The sequence below is a fragment of the Pinus tabuliformis genome, chromosome Q (assembly GCF_031772625.1).
Source record: "Pinus tabuliformis cultivar Carrire ecotype Pingquan chromosome Q, CPIR1, whole genome shotgun sequence".
NCBI classification, from domain to species: domain Eukaryota; kingdom Viridiplantae; phylum Streptophyta; class Pinopsida; order Pinales; family Pinaceae; genus Pinus; species Pinus tabuliformis.
In genome coordinates this window covers 1,019,031,955-1,019,051,337 of record NC_142296.1, presented here as the reverse complement: position 1 = coordinate 1,019,051,337, position 19,383 = coordinate 1,019,031,955, and positions in this window count along the sequence as shown.

Sequence of the window (19,383 nt, the reverse complement as noted above, 5' to 3'; positions counted from 1 at the left end):
GATTCTGCAAGCCCTCCTCTTGAGAATAAGAGTGTCTCTTTCCTTTTGTGGAGACTTGTGATTGTTTGACACTATAATAGTGACATCCTTTGATTTTTGTTGAAGCTCTTGAATTTTATTTTTCATAATTTTCTCCCAAATTAGCTTTTTCTGGACTTAGCATGTTCAATAATTACACATTTTTCATATATTTCTCCTTGTGCTAAGTTTCCTTCCTTTCAAGATCTTCTTTTGTAGATTTAGTTGATATGTAAAATTGGCCAGTTCACTAGTGAGTTGTTGTGCTTTATCCTGAAGTTGTTTTTCCCTTTATTGTTGTTGATTTGCAATAGACATAAGTTGTATTGCCTCATGTGTGGGCCTCTATAATTACGTTGCAAATCAAAAATTTGGGAAATCAATTTTTGTATCTCCAATTCACATCCCAAATGTTGTTATTTTCGGTCGCTCATGAGATTGTTGTGTAGCTTTGTAATTGCTTTTTCTCTCTCAACTACCTTCTTCTTCAAGGATTCAACAAGTGGTGGTGAGGCATATAGATCACCCACATAATTCATGGCTGAGATAGTGTCCTCTAAAGTATTCACTCATGCTTTTAGTTGGGATTTCTCCAAGTCCATTGAAGGCATTTGTTTTACTCCTATATCCTGACTTGTACCTTTACCCTTACTTTTATCCCCACTCTCAGTACCACCTTCTTTACTATGTCGATCGTTTTCCTTTTCAAGTTATTTAATCTTGTGTTCTGCTTGGATAATTTCAAGATATCTCTCTTTCAACTTATTAGCTTTCCTATCATAGGTTTTCTCCAACTTAGTCACTTTTTTCTTGTATTCTTCAACTTGTGATTCATGCTTCTATTGGTCCTGTTTAGATTTATTTGCAAATTCAACTTTTAAATCTTCAATAAATTTATCTTTTTCATTCAAAATCCTAACTAATTAGCCTCAAAAGTATCTAAAGTTTCCAATGGAGGTATACTGAGAACCTTTGGTCTCCTTCTCAACTCCTATTCTAGCTCACTAATTTTTTCATCTGATGTAGCCTAAATTTCTTTTAACTTTACTTGTAGTGCATCTATCTCCCTCATACATTTGTCTCTCATTATGGATACCTGATTAAGCAATTCATCAATAATTTTATCCTTGGCATTTATGTATTTCATTGATTTTTGTGTTTGTTGCACAATTGTTGATTGCAGCATTGCAATCTTCTTCATGCATTCAACAATATCCTTCTCCTTTAGTTCGTACTTTTACTTTCAGTTGTATATAGAGGAAGAATTCTCCATAGAAACTTGTTTGTAATGGATCGTTCTATCATATGTTGAGAAAATAAATATGTTATCGAAACTATATGTTGGACTATGCACATTTAAACTTGGAGATGTAGATTTTGAATCACCCATAAAAGGGAATTTCTAGTGAAGTGCCAATTGCTTAGAAAGAATTATGTCTCTTATAGAAAAATCAGCATTGCATGTTTCTATATAATGGTCCATACCTTCGTGCTCTTCATCTTCATCCATACATACATGTAACTCTGCTACAACACTAGCAACTATATCTTCAGCATGGAAAATTGTATCAACAAAAATTTCCACACCTTCAACCTAAGTCTATTTAGGTTCTTCCTCAATGGTTTTCTTTCATTTTGATATCCTAATGTAAGTTTTAAAAGGACTTGTTTGAACACTTGGTCAGTACAAATCAATATTTTTTTGCAGTATTCCTTGAAAACTAAAATTAACCTTCTTAATTTTACTTTCTTGTATGGCATAATGTAAGTTTTTAGCCAACAGATAAGGGACATCTATGGCCATGCCTTCAACCCAATGAATAACTAGCCTTATGCATTCACCAAAAATATCAAACTTGTGATGATTAATAATTTTTCTAAGGACAACTTGAATCAAGGATTTGTATAGTCCTTGGGGAACGTCTTGCATTTTTTATCCATCCTCGGAACAAATACTTTTTTCCCACATATTTTACTAGTCATTTCAATCTTTTCTAGTGTAGGGGTTTTCTTGGAGTTAAATATTGCTCCCCCTCTACATGGAATTTTTGTTGCTCTTGCAACCAGATCAGGGTCCAGGTAAATCCTCCGCCCAAATATTTTCAATTCCATGGCTTTATCATCATAATTTTCCATGGCCTCATATGTCTCATTATTTTGGAAATTTAACTATCCAAATATAAATTTATAAACCTTTGCTCTTCTCAAGATATCTATCATACTTGGTGGACAATCGTTTATGTCTCTCCATATATCAAGACCCTGTAAGAATTTTTTGACTATGAAATTTTCTTAGGCATGTCATGTGTCAACTATTTGCAGGGAAGAGGACACCCCTATTTCAATTGAGGCCATATTGTTGTCTGGGTTCAAGGCAAGCTAGTTGAGTGCACGTTGAATGCAAGAATGTGTGCTGAATACACTGCGAGGAATGGACGCTCAATAGACCATGAGGAATGCATGCGCAAATGAGTTTTTTTAAACTAATTGCTTTATTTTTCTATATATATATATATATATATATATATAAGTTATTAAAATTGTTTATAAGGTGCTTTAACTTTGCCCCTTTACTCATATTTTTTCTCAGACACATAATTTAATTTAAATTAAAAAACAATATTTAGATATAAGAAACAATTTATTAAAAATAACACTTTTGAAAATAGGGTTGCAAGATTTTGATGGCATGTAAGATGGTTATAGCTTTCTCATAAGTAGAATTGACCAAATTTCCATCATGCAATTGTTTACTCGTAAATGATAGTAAATATCCTTATAGCATTAAAATGGCAACCAAACCTTTTTATATTGAATGTCTTAAATAGGTCACTTGACATAATTTTAAACTTAAAACCCTAAAAATATGTACAATATAGAAAAAACCTAAAATAGACCCTGCAAAACCTAGGTGTTATCTTTTGTATCTATCCCTCAACAACATTTAAACCTAATTACTACTAAAGTAAGGTCATCCAACCTTACATATAGGGTTTTAACTAAAAAACTACAAGTTTCAACTATTAAAATTCAAGTTTAATTTTTCTTAGTCCATCCCTTTGTTCCCAAACATTCATGGTGTGTATTTATTTGAGGCACACAAACCCTACCTTTTACTCTCTGAAATCCATGAAATTTGGAGTATTCTTGAACAACAAAAATATATATGTAAAAAAATTAAAAGATGTCATTGTATTATTCTATGAGTAAAAAAATACTCTCCAAGTTGAATCATTCAAGTTGGCCTTGAAATGAAGGTTGTGTGCATTTTTGAGAAGCGAGCCAAAATTACCTTACTTCAGTAAAATGCACAACCAAACTTCATTTCTTGGCCAATCTGATTGATTCAAATTGTATACTATTTAATTACTAATTTTACACACTAATTTTCTTCCAATGAGTTTCTATTGTTCACAAACTATTGACACTATTGGGGTGAAAGTGTGAACTGCGATTGCTGCAACACTTTCATTTACATTAAATTCGACCTTCATATCACTAAATTAGAAAATTTTAATTATATTAATGTTACTTATGAGTAAAAAAAATACTCTCCAAGTTGAATCATTCAATTTGGCCTTGAAATGAAGGTTGGGCGTGCAATTTTATGAAGCAGGCCAAAATATCATTGCCACTAAAATGCATGCCCATGCTTCATTTATTGGCCAAACCGATCGATTCAAATTATAGGTTGTTATTTAATTATTTTACACACTTTTAAGTTGTTATATCTTTAGTTTGATCTTAAATATTTATACTTCGAATTTCATACAACATTCAAGTTTTGCTTCGACTTGCCTTATGTGAAAGTTTTGTATAAGTGAGAAACACAGTTGTGTAGGATATTTTTCAAACAGGATGCAAGGTTATATCCTAAGGCTAAGTATTATAGAATCATTTCCCATTTCAAATTTCATTACCAAGAGTGTAATTGTTTTGGTTCGAGAGTGCATATTTGTTTTGACTTGAACATTTGCAGATATGATGAATTGCTACATTGGCAGACTTGGATTTTAGTGAGTAAGATTTATTTTAGGATAATGAGTATGATATGTTGTAGAAAATGTTTGTATCTTTAGGATGGAATAATTATTATTACACTACCAAGTAATTACAGGTCTTGTTGTGCATTTATTTGAGGCACATAATCCCTGTCTTTTACCCTATAAAATCAATCCAAATTGAAGTATTTATGCACAACAAAAATTTAATGAGGATGAGTTATTGTCCACCCAAATTTAATGAGGATGTACTTCATGCTATGTGGGGAGGCATGTTCCCCACACATTTCAAAGGTCTCTTAGGTCATGTATAAATAGGAAGAGACTTCTAATTTGTAAAGCATAACACATTAGTGACAAGAGGAAGGGGTTCATTATCTTTTACGTTTTGTTTTTTTTGTTTCGAATTCTACTACTATTGAGTAAGAGTAGCGTTGTTATGGAATTGATGCTCATGATGATGAAATTTTTTGGTTTATAAGGTACTATATGTTTTTGTGAGATTGGTTTTAAGTTTTCATCTTTTAATATTTGTTTAACATCGAAATGCTATGTATTTTCTTGAGGTATTATCATGGCATGTTAGCATCTGCGTGGATCTTAAATACTAAATGTTAGTATAAAGGCCATAGTTGATAGTGAATCCCAAAAGTTCATTCATTCTCCTAAACCCTAGAATTCTAGTCACCATTTTCATGTGTGTTTGGAATTTATTTTCAAGACTTTTCTAATCAATGAGTGACATTGAAACCCTAGATCTACTTAGACTTCATTGCCAAAAAAAAAAAAAGAACTAATACTATGTGTCTCCATTCTCCTTACCTACTTATCTTCAAACCCTAACTAGGTCATTTGACCTAATCTTAAACTTAAAACCCTAAAAAAATATGTACAATATAGAAAAACCCTAAAATAGACCATACAAACCCTAGGTGTTATCTCTTTATCTATCCCTTGGTAACATTTAAACCTAATTACTACTAAAATAAGGCCATCCATCCCTACTTACAGGGTTTTAACCAAGAAACTATAAGTTTCAACTATTAAAATTCTAATTTGATTTTTCCTAGTCCGTCCCCTTGTTCCCAAGCATTCCTAGTGTTCATTTATTTGAGGCACATAATCTCTGCCTTTCACCCTATGAAATCCATGCAATTTGGAGTATTCTTGAACCACATAAATATATATCTGAAAAAATAAAAATATTTAATTGTATTAATGTTACCTATGAGTACAAATTTACTCTCCAAGTTGAATCATTCAATTTGGCTTTGAAATGGAGGCTAGGCGTGCATTTTTTTGAAGCAAACCAAAATTGTCTTGCTTCATTAAAATGCACGCTCAGGCTTCATTTCTTGGCCAATTGGATTGATTTGAATTGTATACTATTTAATTACTAATTTTACACACATTTGCTTCTACTAAGTTTATATTGTTCACAAATTGTTGACACTTTTGGGGAGACACCGTGAACTATGATTGCTCTAACACTTTCATTTACATTAACTTCAACCTTCATATCACTAAATTATAAAAATTTGATTTTATTAATGTTACTTATGAGAAAAAAATACTCTCCGAATTGAATCATTCAATTTGGCCTTGAAACGAAGGTTGGGTGTGCATTTTTGTGAAATAATCCAAAATTGTCTTGCTTCACCAAAACACACGTCCACACTTCATTTATTGGTCAATATGATTGATTCAAATTGTAGATTGTTTATTTATATATTTTACACACTTTTAGATTGTTATTTCTTTACTTTGAGCTTAAATATTTATACTTTAGATTTCATACAACATTCTAAGTTTTACTTCGACTTGCCTTATGTGAAAGTTGTATATAAGTGGGAAACAAAGTTATGTAGGATATTTGTCAAAATGATGCAAGGTTATATCCTAAGGTTAGGAATTGTCCAATCATGTCCCATTTCAAATTTCATTATGAAGAGTGTAATTGGTTTGGCCTAGGAGTGCATATTTTTTCCAACTGTGATCATTGGTAAATATGATCAATTGTTATTCCAACAGACTTCGATTTCAGTGTATAACATTTCCTTTATGAAAATGAATATGATATGTTGCATAAAATGGTTTTATGTTTATGTTGGAATGATCATTTATCACATAATAAATTAAGTACAGGTTTTGGTGTGCATTTATTTGAGGCACACAAACCTTGACTTTAACCCTAGGAAATCAATCAAATTTATCATATTGTTGCACAACAAAAATTTATATGTGCAAAAGTAATGTTAACTATGAGTAAAAAATTACTCTCCAATGTGAATCATTAAATTGGCCTTGTAATGAAGGTTGGGTGTGCATTTTGGTGAGGTATGCCAAAATTGCCTTGCTTCACTAAAATGAATGGCAAGGCTTCATTTATTGGCCAATCTGATTGATTCAAATTGAAGATTGCTTATTTAATTATTTTACACACTTTTGAATTATTATATGTTTACTTTGATCCTTAAATAATTATGCTTCAGATTTCATACAACATTCTAAGTTTTGCTTCAACTTTCATTATGTGAAAGTTGTGTATAGGTTTTGCTTCAGCTTGCATTATTATTTGTTAGACCTTATGCAAGGTTATATTCTAAGGTTAGGTATTGTATAATTATGTAGAATTTATGGATGGTATTGCACTCCTCAAAAGCTCAATTAACTCTCTGATATATTAGGCTTTAGCTGTGAAAAGGACTGGAAGACTTTTAAATACCTTGGTATTCCAATATCTCTGAAAGGGACCACTACTAAAGATTGGCATAACATAGTTTCAAAAATTCAAAATAAAATGGTTTCCTAGGGTGCTAGTTGGCTAAATTTGGTTGGCATAGTGGTCTTGATAAAATCCACCATGTTTGCTTTGTATATATTCCAAGGCTTAATCCTCTTTTCCCCTAAAGGAATCTTGGATTAGATTAGTAGGTGTATAAGAAAGTTTATGTGGAAAGGTGGAAAAGCAATGAAAAAAAATCTAGTTAATTGGAGCACAGTTAAAATCTCAAAAGAGACCCCTGATCGGGGTGAAAATGGTGGCGAGGAGATCAATTAATATGGCAAGAGCGAAAAATAATGATAGGTCATATGAGATATGGGTAATCACGACGGAAAGCAGGAATATCTACAGAGAGGATATAATTCCAAGGCGAGACAGAGATGAAGTAAAGAAAGGCAGAAGAGGTGGTAGAAATGCTGCAGCGATGGGACGTGGGCAAGATGGTACAGAAGACAGACGTGGAGAAGTGGGAGATGATGGAAATAACAGGCGGCAGCGGGAGGTGGTGAAGAGGAATGAGGAGGAGCGGCAAAGGAAAAATCATAAAGGAGAGAAGAGGTGCGAAGGAGAGAATGGGATCACAGCAATTACAGTGAGAGCGCAAGGAGGCAGGGTGGCGAAGACCATAACAGAGCTTAAGATAAAACAGGGAAGGCAGAAAGATCGACCACATACCACGAAGAGGAAGAGACGAATGGCAATGGTGAGAAGAACGAGAAAGGAAGTGGCTGAGGAGAGCAGAGACGGAAAGGGACTGGGGAAGAAAGGGAAAAAGATGGAGTCGTGGGAAGCCATGGAGCAATACCAGATAGGCATGGAAGAGACGGAAGACGAAGAGGAAATGTATAACTCTGAACAGGACGATCGGGAGCGGCCAGGGAAGAGTGTATTGGAGACAGAGGGGCCCCCTAAGGTTGAAATTCAGGAAGAAAGAAAGTATGGAGTAAGGAGGGACAGAGGGCGAAGAGCGGGAGGCGACCAGGGTGGCACCTCTGGAATGAAGGATCAGGGTGACAGAATAAAGGAGGATAACAGAGGAAGAACGGGAAGAGGAAGGACCCGTGGCGGTAGAGGGAGAGGAAGACCGGCCGGACAATGGGAGAACAGTGAGCAAGCCACGGTGGGGAAAAGGAGGTATAGGAAAACTTTAAAGAAAAGGGTCCAGTACGCAGAACGAGCCTACAGCGAAAACACAGATGAGGATATCCGGAGAATAATTCAGAGAATGGAGGAGGAAGCCACACAGGGTCAGTCGGGTTCAGAAATGGAGGACTGGGAATACTTGCTGCCGGATCCGGGAAACACCAGAGGGCGCATGACACTGTACAAACAGGCATTACATGTTTACTGGGTTATGAAGAGACTGTTGGCAAAAGCAATGGAGCAGGTGGCCATGGAGATGGCAGAACTGGCTCAGGGAATTCCTAACATGAAAAAAGAGATACAAAACATGCAGGTAACCCTCATAATGCAGGACAACAAACTGGAAGAGATCAAGCAGCTGATAAGGGAGACCAACTCTGGAATAAAGAAAGAAGGAGACCAGCAGGAGGCCATGGCAGACTGATACATGGAGATAAGTAGAAAATTCTCTAGTTTTTGGATGTAGAATGATAGCTCCTAGATTTTGGACACTGTTCATAATGCAGATAAGAACTAGTAGTAATCTGTTTAAATGTCTAGTATACTTAGCTTGGACAAGGAGACTCAGCATTTTTTGTTTTTGGATGGTTGTTAAAAACTTTAGATGGCCAATAGACCCAGTTTCCCCATTAGGGCGAGTTGAGGCCACCATGTGTATATAGAGGTTTCAACTCGTTTTAATGAATATGAATGGTCACTCCTTAGCTTACAAAAAAAAAAAAAAATCTCAAAAGAGAAAGGGGGTATGGGTTTAAAGGACCGTGTTTGCATGCAATTATTTTTAGGGGAAAACCTAGTTTGGAGAATATTAATAAAACCCTCTAAATGGTGGTATCAAGTTCTGTAAAATAAATATCTTCCTTTCCTTTTGAGAGATCCTTCAACAATACATCAAGACCACAAGGTGACTTCCACAAGTGCTAAGATCCTCTTCACAAAGTCTTCCAAGAAGATCACAAATGCAAGGCTAATCCTCTCAATATAATATGCCACAGATCTTAGAGAAATAGATCAGATCTCAAACCAATATATATGCCATAGATCTCAAAGAAATAGATCAGATCTTGAACCAATATATATGCCACAGATCTAAGAGAAATAGATCAGATCTCGAACCAATATATATGCCACAGATCTCATAGAAATAAGTCAGATCTCGAACCAATATATATGCCACGAATCTCAGACTTCAAATCATAAGTACTATGAGTATATCTCAAACCTTTCACTTCATATCATTAGTATAATTAGCAGATATCATTGATTTTAGATCATAAATGTAATGAGCATATCTTACACATCTCAAACCACTTCACATAGAAGAGAAGATAAGTAATGTATGTGTGTTTAAATTGCATCACAAGGAGAGAAAATTAACCTCTCTATATAGCCATCATGTGTCTCGAAATAAAGAGTTTCAAGGCAAGTCTTTACAAGAAATGAGGAAGAAAAATAGGATGTTAAACAAGAAGCTAAAAAGGAAGCTAAAGTGGACGCTAAAAACAATGCCATAACAAGGAGAAAAATAGGATGTTAAACAAGAAGCTAAAAAGGAAGCTAAAGAGGACGCTAAAAACAATTCCATAATGAGGAGAAAAATAGGATGTTTCATAAAATTTTATACATGAAGCTAGATCAGAAGATAAAGAAGAGGTTAAAATGGGCGTTTACATTGGTGCTAAAGTCGACGATATTAAGCATCAAATGGATGTGATAAGCAAATAAATCGCCAAAAATACCGTCATCCCAATAAATAGTGTCGATTTTTTCAAAAAGGTGGAGAAAAATACATTAAAACAATCAGTGGAAGCAAAAAAGGGAGCTAAATAGGAAGCTAATCACAAGGATTTATTGTAGTGTTTCAACCTTTGGATTCTATCAATATTGTATCCATTGTTTGGTTTTATTACCTTTTTTTGTGGTCTTAATCAATGGGTCACCTTCATCCCCTTTCAACCCTCCTTGAGGCATTAGACATGAAGATCCTTTATCACCTTTCTTTTTCATCATAATGGTTTAAATCATAGTAAGAAGTTTATATCAACCAATTGTTAATGGCAGTATGAACGGCCTTTGTAAATTTACTTAGATGGATCTCCTATCTCACCTAATATTTGTGGATAACACTTTCATATTGAGCTACCCCTCCTCCTCTAAATATTCCACCCTTAAGTCCATCCTATATACCATTTTTTTCCTATGTTACAATTATGAACGAAGGAAAACCATTCATCTTTTTTCTTCAACAACCATTTGATTACTCAATGTAATATTGTAAGAATCTCGAGATTCGAAAATTTATCACTTCCTTTGAAGTACCTCAGGGCTCTCATCATTCTAAATGCTTCAAGAAACATTTTTTGGGAGGATATATTGCCCACAAACTCAGAATTCCCATACCCTTACGAAATGCGGCCTTATAGATATATTCTTCTTTGATACACACCTAATGATATCGTTATCTCAAGACAATCTTTGAGAACATTGTTGCTCCCTTCAGATGATCAAACAAGTCATCAATCTGAGGCAATGGATACTTTTTCTTGATTATCACCTTGTTCAACTGCATGTAATTAATGCACAACTTGAGAGTACCATCCTTCTTCTTTACAAACAATACTAGTGCACCCCAAGGCGATACGCTTGACCTTATGGATCCTTTATCAAGAATTCTTTTAAGTTGCAACTTCAATTCCACCAACTGTGGAGTGTTCATCCTGTAAGGTTCCTTTTATGTTGGTGTTGCTTCTAGTACCAACTCAATAGAAAAATACACTTCTCTATGAGGCAATAAATCTAAAATATTTGTTGGAAATACATCCTGAAATTATTGCAAAACAGGGTACTCCTTCAAGACATCCTCATCCTCAATATCCTTTCCTTTGTCACTTGAAACATGCACTGCAAACAATACACACCCTTTCCTACAACTACGCTTAGCTTGCATATTTCTAACCATTCTCACTGATGTAGGATTCTTCTTTCCCTGCAATATTGTATTCTCTCCATCATCATCCAAGCACTCAATAGCCTTATCCTAGTAGTATAGCTTGGTCGTGTGAGTAAAAAACCAATCCATACCCAACAATATATTGTATGATCCCAATGGAAACACATTTAGACGTGTTTATGTAAGCATACTATCCAACTAAAATGCACAATATCTCATGCAATGATGAACTCTTTTCTTGGTCCCTGTAGCCAACTGCACCAACCAAGAATCTACATGCACTTCTTTACTCAAGCCACACTTATCCACCAAGTCATGACTAACATAACTATAATTAGATCTTGGATCAATCAAATTGGAAACAACTAGATGACAAAGCTTAACTTCCATCTCAATAATGGATGCTTGATGATCTTCCTGCATGTTATCAAGTGTTGCAAAAATTTGAGGAATGCTCTGACCAACATCCTCAACTGTTTGTGCCTCCTAAGAACTATAGATCTGAGGCCTGCCACCCTGGTACAATGGAAAACCCTTCTTGCAATGATCCTTTCCATAAATACAACACTACAATGGTTCTCTGCCACTACCTTTATTCATCTGCTCTCCAGGTTGAGGCCCATGTCCCTTCTCGACAGCCCTGAACTTCTTGTAAGGAGCCACACTTTCTTTCTCACTTGCAGATTGAGGTCTTCTCTATTTCTAATGCCATTTTCCTTTAGCCTTCCCATTCCCCTTTCCAATCCCGCTTAGGCTCAGATTTACGCTTCGACTACTTATAACAATGCTTCAATTTCCCAATGACTTCCTCCAATGACCAAGGCTCATCATACTCAATCTTATCCTTGAATTCTAATGGCAGTTCACTTATGAAACTTTGGACCTTCGTCTTCTCATCCTTGAGGTAAGGCACATACCTCAACAACTCTAGAAATTAGTTGTGTACTCTTCATCTGTCATATAACCCATCTTTAGCTCATAAAACTCCTTGGCCTTTCCATCAGACTATCTCTCGAACAATTACTTCTTTTTTTAGAGTCTTTAAACTCATGCCATGGACAACCAAGAAAAAGTGCACTCCTTTCCTTGGAAACATCTAAGAGTAGAAAAGACGGAAACATTAAAAAAAAATAGGAAATAAGGAAACATCTCAATGTATTTGATTTTCCCGGATGCGGGTGGCTCCAGCGCGTAGCAGGTTAGTGGCTCGTCACATGGGCATGTGTCAGCCCGGACGAGCCACGCATTACAGGTCCGGTGGTTATTTAAGATCGGCGGCGACAGTCCATCTGCGGGATTTAATTCGAGTCATTTCGGTATTAACTGCTCTCCTTGGTAGCGGGAAAATGGAGATACAAAGGCTTGGCACCTCTGTCATTCTCCCGCAGTCATGCATAAGGTTTGGGCGTTCGGAGGTTGCGTTGGATTATTCACTGGTTCTGAGGGAGATTACGAAGGGATACTCCTGCTCTCTGGCCAATTTGGGGATGCAGCGTGAGCGCCAAAGGATGATTAGCAGGCGCGGAAGCTCCAGAGGTCGTGCTTCGTCTCAGAGGCATGCTATTTCCCCCTCTTCCTCAATTGAGGTTTCATCAGACCACCGTCGCTCCAGAGGACGTGCAGTCGGCCGTGGCAGGGCAACGGAGCACCGAGAAATAATGGATTGTGGCCACTCTGCGCATCCCATGGTCAGGTATCGAATTCCCTGCTCTCTGGCAAATTCAACTTTCATAGTTTCGGTTTCGGTGGAGCACTGTAGCAATCCAGGAGGTCAAGAGGAAGCTCTGCAGGCAAACCCTCCTCGGATTCCAGAGTTGGTTCCCACAATCGACATGCAAGTTCCTACTATCGACATGCTGCGCCCCGTCAAGGATAGTTCCTCCCCAGACTCTCAGGCAGGCCCCAGCGAACCCGCGCAGAGGAACAATCTTCCCGACCCAGACATCCCCAAGCACTTCAGGAGCAAAGAGGAGGACGAACCGCACACCACAGATGATGAATAACTCGACCTGTTGTTCGCTCCAAGTCGCTGAGAAGGGAAAGTTTTCTCTGTTTGCTCTCACTGTTATCTTGTATGTGTCAGGACTCAGTCCTTATGTGTTTCAGTGTCGGCAGTCCATATATGTTAAGTGTCGGTCTTATGCACTGTCCTGTGTCGTTATGCTTCCAATTTTGTTCCCATGTAATTTTGGACATGTTTATTCCTGAGCATTCTGTCAATCTCTCGACAGGAATCACAGGGCTACAGCTCTGTTGTAACACTGATGCTGTAATTTTTGACCTTTTGTAATATAATAGTTTAGTCTAATTCAGAAAAAAAAAAAAAAAAAAAAAAAAAAAAAAAAAAAAAATAATAATAATAATAATAATAATAATAATAATAATAAATAAATAAATAATAATAATAATAATAATAATAATAATGTATTTGATTTTTATGCAATGTCTTTTGTAATTACAAATTAAAATAAGGAGAATGTTTGCATTGTTTATAAAATGCTCATCTTGCCCTCATAATAAGCATTGATATTGTTTCCAGAGTTATTGTGTGATTCTCTTTTCTTGCATCTAGATTGTTAAGTGATTCTCTAAATTATATTTTCAGATCTCCAAGTAAATATATTGGTATCAGAGCATAAGTTATTAGAAGCCATCCACCTATTTGAAGAAATTTTCTTTAGGGTCATACATTTCAATCCATTCAGTGGATGAAAATCATGCCTCCTCGTCAAGAGCCCTCAACTGCTAACACACCAATCCATGATTTACCCATGGCTCTTCAAGAGCTAATTATCTTGCAGCAACAACGACGCTCTCCAGGGAAAATGTAGCTCGATACATGCTTTCAACTGCCCAAATTCTTAGGCAAAATGAATCATGAGGTTGTCAATTCTTGGCTTCGTAGTCTCTCCAACAATTTCAAAACATGTCCAACAATGGAAGAGGTATTGAAACTTCAAATCGCCAGTCTACAATTGGAAGGCCTGGAACAAACACGATGGGATACTCATCTTGATAGTATCTCCTTGGTTTTCTAACTTGGAGAACCAACAGAGACTAGATCGACACATATCACCTCTTGGTATAACTTTTTCCATGCCTTGAGAGAATGCTTCTATCCCCCAGGATATATCCAAAATTTCCTTTCCAAATGGTTACAACTTCGACAACTACCAAGTCAATCAGTGTAATCATACATTGATGTATTCTGCAAGTTATGCATTCAAATCCCTATCTCTGATCCAAAATAGGTACTAATTATCAAATTTGATTCTGGTTTTCTAATGTTTTTTTGCCGAGAAGTTGAGTTGTTTGATAGTACTTCATTGGGCAAGGCATTTATTCGGGCCCTGGCAGTGGAACGCAAAGTGGGTTCTCGAATCTGATATCCTCAAGCCAGAAATGGTTTTTCTCCCTCAGGTTCTTCTAATGTAGCCTCTGCTTCCTCCCCCACACCTCACAATACCCCCTGGTGTACATTTCATAAGACCAACTCACATGCTTATGTAGATTGTAAAGTATTGAAAAATCTACGCCTTAACAAGACTTTTTTTACAAAGGTTGAGCAACCAAATTCCACTAACCCACTTGTATTTGTTTCTCTCGACAACCCTACCGAAGTGGACCCCTCTCTCATCCTCATGAATGCTAATGCACCAAACACCTCTGTTGCACCTATGTTTGCCCATAATTGTCAAATCAAACATGAGTTGGCCACTCTTATTTTTGACAATGGGAGTTGTTAGCTCTGCTATGCACTTATGCACTTGGAGAATCAAATTAGCACTATGGCCGTGTGTTTTTGCAAGAAAAGAGCTCGCAACAGTTCATTTTACCCTTTCCCCTTCATTTGCTCTATACCCTTATAACTCTCGCCACCCTTGTTTTCCTCCGTTTTGCTCTGAATTTCTCCATAAACCCCCGAAATCCATCGGAGCCCCATTTCAGCTTAGCCCTGGGTGCTTATAGTGTTGAACCCATATAACCGCGTGCAAATGAAAATTCCCCGACCCGCGGCTTGTCCGGTCACATCACTATTGTTAACCCTTTATCTTTTTCCATCGTCTGATCATACCTCCCGCATGATCCAACAACATACGTTACTCCCGCCGCTAAAGCCTGCACGTACGATAGCCCACGGGCAAAGCGGTTTCCCGCCAGACCCTCCAGCCATGCGTCGCAATTTTATTGGATCGCGTGGTCGCATACGAAAACCGCCTGCCTCCGATAAGCAGTGCGGGGAAACCACTTACCGCCCACATGTACGGCCCCCACTCATTAACCTTCGCTCACCTCTGCCACCCGATAGCCATCGGATCTGCCCGACCGCGATCCTACGGCCCACGTGTCTCCGTTCGTGTTACCTCTCGATGGCCTCCGTAATCTAATCTCCACCGTTCATTTACAAGATCCAACAGCTTATAATCAATTGCGCCTCCGTTCCTGCCCATCACCTCCCACCATGAGATCTCGGCCGTCCACCCATTTCATCCAATGGCTATCATTCATTCTCAGCCCTTCGTTCATTTTTTCATGCAATTTTAGTGTTTTTGGCCTATCCCGCGCTTCCAAGGTATGAAGACGATCTTCCACCAACACTCTGCGCTTATTATCTTCAACTACCTCATTCAAGAGACAGCATGGCCAAGGACGAGAAGGACAGCCTTGAGCAGATAAACACGGCATTCCACCGGTTCATGAAGTATAACAGAGTACCAGAAAGGCTGATTTTGTTCATTAAAACACACAGTTTGCAGTAGATACCCATATCTGATTGTAAATGTGGTGGTGGTCAGTTATGACCCCTCCACGCATAGCATGGCAGAGCAATTTTTTAAACAGACTCCATATATACCCAAAAACAAGATGTAATGAGGGTTGATGGTTGATGAATGTTATTTTGATGTAAAGTTCAACTTCTAGAGACTATAACTACTGTGATACCTGCAGCGTCTGGTCTTCATTTTCAGCTAATACAAGCTTCTTTTGCTGTTAATTGCTCACTTTCCACTTCTTCTTTGTTCCAGGTTGTGCCTGTTATGCATTTTTCATGTGCTCTTGATGTTTAGCATTAGAGGGAATGTCATCCCACATCTATGTTAGAATCTAGTAAGTATTATTGAATGTGTATGCAGGTTTCTGTTGTTTTAATGCCAGAGAGCTGTCATCCTATATGTGCATTAGAAAATATATTTGCAAACCTCTTTACTGGTTGAAGCTAGCCATCACAAGGTCCTGTGCATCTGCTGGTCTGGTCAGTATTCTCCATCTTCACCTATTCCTCAAACTGTGAGTAATTGGTGGTCTAAAGCCTTGTAGTGTGGGGGTGTTTATCCATGTCTAGGGTTAAGCATAGTAGAAGTGGTTATCTGGCTTGAATATGCATCATTCCTTCCATTCATCCACCATTTTCCAACATTTTTGTTGAGTTTGTAATGTTCCCGAGCATCTCTAATATACAACCTAGGAAAGTTTCTTGGGGTGATAACATTAATTGGTGTCATTGCCGGGGAGAGGAGATTGAAGCTCAGCTTCCCTGAGAGAACAACACAGTTCCAAATTTTGATGATAGACAAGGTCTGGGCACATTTCTGGTTGTAATCATCTATCTGGCGACTCCACTGGAGGAAGATCAACCTTTGGTGACTCAACATCGAAGTTCTGGCTCAGTTTGTGAGACATACTCTAAGAAATCCTCAGAAATCACCAACTGAATCAGTGCCTGACCCTGAGAGGACTGTGAAATTGAAGAAAGCACCACAGAAAGGGGCATCAGGATCAGGTAAGCCTAAGAAATCTCATGCATCTCTGAAAGATAAAGTTATTGCTGAAGATATATAGTTTGAAGATTTAGAGCCCAACACTGTTAATAAGGAAATTCCTTCAGAGATTAATTCAGCCCCTTATTAATCTGATTCCCTTTTGAATCTCAGTGCAAAGAAAGCTTCCCATACTGTCCAAAACATCCCTTTGTCTCTGTCATCCATTTCATTACTTCCTTCCATTCAATTTTCTAGTGTTCTTCCTCATACCCCAGTCATGGCAGGCCAGCAAGCACCCACGAAGATAGAAAGAATTGTTGCTGCTAGAGATGGAACTTTAGTCTTGCCTGTTCCTTTAAATCCTATGCCTGTGGGAGAATATCAGAAATATATGCCTAAATTCACTGGCACAGAGGGAGTAACAGTAGAAGAACACCTAGAAGCTTTTTACAGTTATGTTGATAACCTAGATATAAGTGAAAATGATGTGTGGATGAGAGTTTTTGTCCAGAGCCTTGATGGAGAGGCCAGGAAGTGGTTCAGAGAATTACCCCAGAGATCTATAACAGATATTAAAGCCTTATATGATGCATTTTTGAAGTTGTGGGGAGATAAAAAAGGCTTTTTGTATTATCATACTGAGTTTGGTAATCTGAAGAGAGAAAATGGGGAATCATTTCCTGATTTTAATAAAAGATTCAATCGTATGTATGGTAAGATACCAGCTGAGGTAAAGCCTACCCCCACCTCTACCAAACTCACTTATGCCAATGCTTTTGAATCTGATTTCTACCTGTTGTTGAGAGAAAGGAGATGTGCTATGCTGGCTGATATGCAGGATGCAGCCCTAGAAGTAGAGTCTAATATCATGGCTACAAAAAAGCTCAAAAGTCAAGCTGACAGAAGGAGGTAGAGAGGTCAGGCTTCTACTTCCTCTACATCATCTTCAAAGCCTAAATTAGATAAAATGACTAAGATGATAGAGTCATTGGCTGCTGAAATTGCTAAGCTAAAGGTTGAGCAGAATTCAGGAAAAACGAGGCAGCATAACACATTGGCTCCAAGAAATCCAAATCCATTCAGAAGAGCAAATGAGCAGTTACAAATAATTCAGAGGGGTGAAGAATCAAAAGAAGAACAGAAGGTTAAAGCCCCTTCCCAAAATGTAGTCATTTAGGAGGAACAATTTGAAGAAGATGAGGATGAAATTCACTGCATGGAAAATAAAGGCGGCGCTGCATTTTTTACCTTGGCTGCTTATGAAGAATCGTTGCTGCAAGAACAAGACAGTCAGGAGTGGGATAGAGGAGTTGTTCTGCAGACTGGTGAACAGCAAAGATATAACTTGAGATCAAATGCAAAAAGTGTCAAAGAGAATCCTACTCAAAGGACTGCTGTCCAAACAGAGTCACAGAATATCAGACAGAGAAGACCAGCAGTTGATCCAGTCATTCTTAAAGAACCAGTTCAAGAGGTAAGAGGTTCTGATAAATTACCTTCCTCTTTCAGCTTAGAGTCAGAAGTCCAGAAGATGAAAATATCTGTGCCTCTGGTAGAGTTGGTAAAGAGTGAAATGTTTAGAAAGCCTATCCTTGAGGCCCTTGAGCTGGAAATCACACAAACCTCCACTGACTCTGTCAATTTGCAAGATGACAAGCCTGTTGTTATGCTTAGTCCCATGATTGAACCTGCTGATAAAAATTCTCCATCTTTTTATGTCTCCTTGACCATTCATGACAAAATCCTCCACAACTGCCTGCTAGATACAGGGGTCAGCCACAATCTGATGCCTAAAGTTGTCATGGAAGAGTTAGGACTTGATATCACTAGACCATATCATGATTTATTCTCTTTTGATTCAAGGAAAGTGAAGTGTCTAGGATTAATCAAAGATCTAGCCATTACCTTAACTTAGCTACCCATGAAGAGTATGATGATGGATATTGTGGTAGCAGATGTCCCTCCTAAGTTTGGTATGTTATTGTCTAGAGGATGGATTAAGAGACTAGGTGGGACATTACAGAATGATCTATATTATGCTACTGTCCCAGTTTTTGGAGGAGAAAACAGGAGATTGTACAGAGAAGCACAATTGGCATACATCATTAGTGATGAGAAGAATCCTACTAATCATCCCATACATGCAGTGGACACTTATTTTGGAGCATGTATTCTCCAAATAGAAGAATCTCAGAAGGCTTCAATGCAGATCAGGAAACCAACAAATCAGGCCGAGAAAGAGCAAGGAAGTCAAGTTTGGGAGATGTTCTTTAATGGAGCATCTTCCAGGGAGACTGCAGGAGCAGGGATGGTGCTGACATCTCCAGAACAAAAGAGCACTCAGCTGTCTTTTAAGTTGGCTTTTCAAGTCACAAACAACATAGCAGAATATGAAGCTCTGCTATTGGGCCTTAATGCAGCAAAAGACAGAGGAATCAAGAATTTGAAGGTGTTTGGAGATGCTGATTTGATCATTCAGCAAGTAAATAAAACATTTCAAGCAAAGCACCCAAGGCTAAAAGCATACAGAGATGAGGTATGGAGACTCAAAGATTCCTTTGATTATTTCTGTCTTCATATATCCCTAGAGCCAAAAATCAGCTTGCTGATTCCCTTGTTGTTTCTGCTAGTTTGTTTATCCCTCCCATGCCTCCCAAACTAGTGTATGAAGTCCAAGTAAATTATAGACCATCCTTGCCTGACAATGTCCAGCATTGGAAAGTT